Raw genomic sequence first — 6202 nt, 5'->3', positions numbered from 1 at the left:
AAAAATACACTCCTGGAAATGGAAAAAAGAACACATTGACACCGGTCTGTCAGACCCACCATACTTGCTCCGGACACTGCGAGAGGGCTGTACAAGCAATGATCACACGCACGGCACAGCGGACACACCAGGAACCGCGGTGTTGGCCGTCGAATGGCGCCAGCTGCGCAGCATTTGTGCACCGCCGCCGTCAGTGTCAGCCAGTTTGCCGTGGCATACGGAGCTCCATCGCAGTCTTTAACACTGGTAGCATGCCGCGACAGCGTGGACGTGAACCGTATGTGCAGTTGACGGACTTTGAGCGAGGGCGTATAGTGGGCATGCGGGAGGCCGGGTGGACGTACCGCCGAATTGCTCAACACGTGGGGCGTGAGGTCTCCACAGTACATCGATGTTGTCGCCAGTGGTCGGCGGAAGGTGCACGTGCCCGTCGACCTGGGACCGGACCGCAGCGACGCACGGATGCACGCCAAGACCGTAGGATCCTACGCAGTGCCGTAGGGGACCGCACCGCCACTTCCCAGCAAATCAGGGACACTGTTGCTCCTGGGGTATCGGCGAGGACCATTCGCAACCGTCTCCATGAAGCTGGGCTACGGTCCCGCACACCGTTAGGCCGTCTTCCGCTCACGCCCCAACATCGTGCAGCCCGCCTCCAGTGGTGTCGCGACAGGCGTGAATGGAGGGACGTATGGAGACGTGTCGTCTTCAGCGATGAGAGTCGCTTCTGCCTTGGTGCCAATGATGGTCGTATGCGTGTTTGGCGCCGTGCAGGTGAGCGCCACAATCAGGACTGCATACGACCGAGGCACACAGGGCCAACACCCGGCATCATGGTGTGGGGAGCGATCTCCTACACTGGCCGTACATCACTGGTGATCGTCGAGGGGACACTGAATAGTGCACGGTACATCCAAACCGTCATCGAACCCATCGTTCTACCATTCCTAGACCGGCAAGGGAACTTGCTGTTCCAACAGGACAATGCACGTCCGCATGTATCCCGTGCCACCCAACGTGCTCTAGAAGGTGTAAGTCAACTACCCTGGCCAGCAAGATCTCCGGATCTGTCCCCCATTGAGCATGTTTGGGACTGGATGAAGCGTCGTCTCACGCGGTCTGCACGTCCAGCACGAACGCTGGTCCAACTGAGGCGCCAGGTGGAAATGGCATGGCAAGCCGTTCCACAGGACTACATCCAGCATCTCTACGATCGTCTCCATGGGAGAATAGCAGCCTGCATTGCTGCGAAAGGTGGATATACACTGTACTAGTGCCGACATTGTGCATGCTCTGTTGCCTGTGTCTATGTGCCTGTGGTTCTGTCAGTGTGATCATGTGATGTATCTGACCCCAGGAATGTGTCAATAAAGTTTCCCCTTCCTGGGACAATGAATTCACGGTGTTCTTATTTCAATTTCCAGGAGTGTACCTGTTCCAACGCCCTGTCGTCTTTGACAAAAGTAACCAATTTATTTTGTCTGGCGATATCCTTGCAAGACGAAAACTAGTTAATGAGATAAATAAATAACGGGTTACCCTCCATTCAGAGGCTGTTGCACGCAGCGACCGTTATTTTGATTTGTAAATAATAGATTTCAGCTATCAGTCGACCTTTGGAATATTTATTGGCAGATCCAGATTTCGGCCAGCAACTAGCCATTCTCAATGCACTATCCTTTTTTGGTCAATGCATGTAATGCCTGTTGGTCTGGCTTTGCACACAGCTCCTGCAACTGTGTACAAAGCCAGACCAAATAAGGATAGTGCATCGAGAATAGCTAGCTGCTAGCCAAAATCTAGATCTACCAATAAATATTCCAAAGGACGACTGATAGCTGAAATCTATTACTTACAAACAGATAAATATCTTACAAGAAGAAGATTTTGTGTTTTCCTTTATCATAAATCGTCGCAAGGTTGATAGAAAATCATATCCGGAATGCGCAATTTTCTAAACAAAACGTCCTTGGAAGGATGACGAGACACGTGGATCTATGTGTAGTACTCCGCAACTCACCTTTCGTTGGAGAGAGTACTTCACGTACCACTTAATGACTCTCTTACTGCGTGGCGATGTGATATATGACTTACTGTCGTATTTTATAAATGGTTCAAATGCCTCTAAGCACTATAGGACTTAACATCTGAGGTCATCAGTCTCCGACACTTAGAACTACTTACACCTAACTAACCTAAGGACATCCCACACATCCATGCCCGAGGCAGGATTCGAACCGGCGACCGTAGCAGCCGCGTGGTTCCGCACTGAAGCTCGTAGAACCGCTCGGCCACAGCGGCCGGCTCTCGTATTTTATACCACTTCATGGTGTTCAGAGCATATAAATTGAATTTTTACATATCATGACAAAACTGTTAGTGGATTAATCACATCTGAAAATGGCACTAATTGCTAAAACCGGTAATGTTGTTATTACGCTATCTGCACGTAAAATATTATTTTATAAATGATGTCCTATTACAGTTTCGAATGCTACGTAGAACAGCCTCCGTATGAGTTGGTATTTCTGTGTTTTTGCTATCATGGTGTATACTCGGGACGATGTAGGACGAAGTGTTACGTTGTTTGTTTCTTTCTTTCTGCAGATGATACTCTTCGTGGACGCCCAACAATGGTTCCTGTCTTGCCTTTTCTAGCTTTTGCGATTCTATCCACCCAAGATATTGTGCATATTTTGTATGTCAGCTTAAACTGTGGTTTGGTTACTACGGAGAAGCTACAGACCTTTCACCTCCAGACAAGCGGCTCATTGACCTGATTCTCATGTCAGAGGAAGACAGGGACGTTCTATCAGTGAGTGTATAGTGCATTGTAGAGCACCACGAACTTCAAACCAACTCCTTTTCTGGAATTATTCCTCCCCAGCCCCAGTTCCTTCATCTCAGAGCAGCACTCAACGTTCTCCGTTATTTCTTAGATATATTCCGATCTCTATCTTCCGCTACAATTTTTGAACTCTGCGACTCCCTCCAGTACCATGAAAACATCTCCTGAGGACTTACCAAATGTGCTGTCATGCTATCCCTTCTTCTAGCTAGTGTTTTTCACTATGCTTTCCTCACTGATTCTGCGGAGATTCTCGTATCGTAGCAATCCACTCGGTTTCAGCACCCTTCTTGTAATACCGTATCCCAAACGCTCCTGTTCTCTTCTTTTCCGTGCTCCAATCGTCCATCATTCACTTCTATACAATGTTGTGATCCAATCTGATAAATTTCTTCCTCCAATTAAGATCTGTATTTATCTTAACAGATTTCTTCTAGTGATGAATTCTCTCCTTGCGCGTGTGAGTCTACTTCTTATGTCCCCCTTAACTCCTCCCGCACAGGCCATGAAAGCCCAAGGGTACCGACTGGCCGCCGTGTCATCCTCAGCCCACTGGCGTCACTGGATGCGGATATGGAGGGACATGTGGTCAGCACACCGCTCTCCCGGCCGTATGTCAGTTTACGAGACCGGAGCCGCTACTTCTCAGTCAAGTAGCTCCTCAGTTTGCCTCACAAGGGCTGAGTGCACCCCGCTTGCCGACAGCGCTCGGCTGACCGGATGGTCACCCATCCAAGTGCTAGCCCAGCCCGACAGCGCTTAACTTCGGTGATGTGACGGGAACCGGTCTTACCACTGCGGCAAGGCCGTTGGCTTTATGTCCCCCTTGCTTCGAGTTATTTTACATTAGCTACTTCCTTTACACCTTTCGGCGAACACATAGCCGCGATACCCTATACAATGATCGGGAGGAGGGGGGAGCAGGTGCGATCAATAAGTCATCGGTGCGCAATTACCACAGACGGCAGGTAACTGTCTCCGTTCCCCATTTCTACTTGATTAGATGGACGAGTAACTGACCTAGATGTGTCTTGCCGCATAGAAGCAAAACATTGAATTTCCAAAATACCCATCACTACGGCGTCACGAAGTGCTCTCGACGCTCCGTCACAGAGATCGTACGCTGGATTCTCAAGTCTACCAAGAAGCAGGTTAAAGCTCTCGCTTCCTGAAATAGTGAGATCCAAATTTTATAGGGATTTAATAATTTGTTCATAATGTGGGGCCACAGTCATAATACGAGGGCAGTTCAATAAGTAATGCAACACATTTTTTTTCTCGGCCAATTTTGGTTGAAAAAACCGGAAATTTCTTGTGGAATATTTTCAAACATTCCCGCTTCGTCTCGTATAGTTTCATTGACTTCCGACAGGTGGCAGCGCTGTACGGAGCTGTTAAAATGGCGTCTGTAACGGATGTGCGTTGCAAACAACGGGCAGTGATCGAGTTTCTTTTGGCGGAAAACCAGGGCATCTCAGATATTCATATGCGCTTGCAGAATGTCTACGGTGATCTGGCAGTGGACAAAAGCACGGTACGTCGTTGGGCAAAGCGTGTGTCATCATCGCCGCAAGGTCAAGCAAGACTGTCTGATCTCCCGCGTGCGGGCCGGCCGTGCACAGCTGTGACTCCTGCAATGGCGGAGCGTGCGAACACACTCGTTCGAGATGATCGACGGATCACCATCAAACAACTCAGTGCTCAACTTGACATCTCTGTTGGTAGTGCTGTCACAATTGTTCACCAGTTGGGATATTCAAAGGTTTGTTCCCGCTGGGTTCCTCGTTGTCTAACCGAACACCATAAAGAGCAAAGGAGAACCATCTGTGCGGAATTGCTTGCTCGTCATGTGGCTGAGGGTGACAATTTCTTGTCAAAGATTGTTACAGGCGATGAAACATGGGTTCATCACTTGGAACCTGAAACAAAACGGCAATCAATGGAATGGCGCCACACCCACTCCCCTACCGAGAAAAAGTTTAAAGCCATACCCTCTGCCGGTAAAGTCACGGTTATAGTCTTCTGGGACGCCGAAGGGGTTATTCTGTTCGATGTCCTTCCCCATGGTCAAACGATCAACTCTGAAGTGTATTGTGCTACTCTTCAGAAATTGAAGAAACGACTTCAGCGTGTTCGTAGGCACAAAAATCAGAACGAACTTCTCCTTCTTCATGACAACGCAAGACCTCACACAAGTCTTCGCACCCGAGAGGAGCTCACAAAACTTCAGTGGACTGTTCTTCCTCATGCACCCTACAGCCCCGATCTCGCACCGTCGGATTTCCATATGTTTGGCCCAATGAAGGACGCAATCCGTGGGACGCACTACACGGTTGATGAAGAAGTTATTGATGCAGTACGACGTTGGCTCCGACATCGACCAGTGGAATGGTACCGTGCAGGCATACAGGCCCTGATTTCAAGGTGGCGTAAGGCCGTAGCATTGAATGGAGATTACGTTGAAAAATAGTGTTGTGTAGCTAAAAGATTGGGGAATAACCTGGTGTATTTCAATGCTGAATAAAACAACCCCTGTTTCAGAAAAAAAATGTGTTGCATTACTTATTGAACTGCCCTCGTATATTTCTTTAAAGTCAGTACCGCCATTAGACTGTTTTTTATTTGCAGTGTTACATTTAGACGATCATGATTTCGGCTTTAAAGTGCCATTATCAAGTGTTTCAATGTTATTCAGTGCCTAAGATGGCATACTGTCGTATTTGAAATACGCTATTAGACACATTGTGTAAGGGTCACTATTTCTGGTAAAAGACAGCATGCCATCTTAGGCACTGTATAACATTAAAACACTTGATAATGGCACTTTAAAGCCGAAATCATGATTGTGTAAATGTAACACTGCAAATAAAAAAGAAGAGTCTAATGGCGGTACTGACTTTAAAGGTTTTATAGGGATGTCAGTTACTTTCTTACTACGCACATTTCTTCACATAAAACTGCAAACGGTAGAATGATACGACAAAGGATGCTTACGACTACAGGAATCACGGGCAGCGCTACTCATCATTTCTTATCGTTCAAAGTACAATTCTTTCCCATTTTCAAACTAACTGTGAGTAGCTAATATTGTTAACGTTTAACGGATAAAATTACACTTTCACGAACTCGGTTATCCTCTGCACTGTTCGTAGAGTCGCCATGTTAGACGCACACTGCAATCCACTCAGACTAACTGTTCGGCCCCTTCATTAACAGCTGAACTGTTTGGCTCGAACCACTTACCGAGTCAATCATTCGGCGAGAAGCCGATGACTGCGAAGTGATTCTACTTACTCAAATGTGTTCTAAAAGTTGATAACAAATTTTTTTGATTGTTTAGCGATAGTTATGTAT

Source organism: Schistocerca nitens, chromosome 4 (assembly GCF_023898315.1).
Source record: "Schistocerca nitens isolate TAMUIC-IGC-003100 chromosome 4, iqSchNite1.1, whole genome shotgun sequence".
In the NCBI taxonomy this organism is placed as follows: domain Eukaryota; kingdom Metazoa; phylum Arthropoda; class Insecta; order Orthoptera; family Acrididae; genus Schistocerca; species Schistocerca nitens.
The sequence above is the reverse complement of the archived record's forward strand: the minus strand, read 5'-3'. Positions refer to the sequence as shown.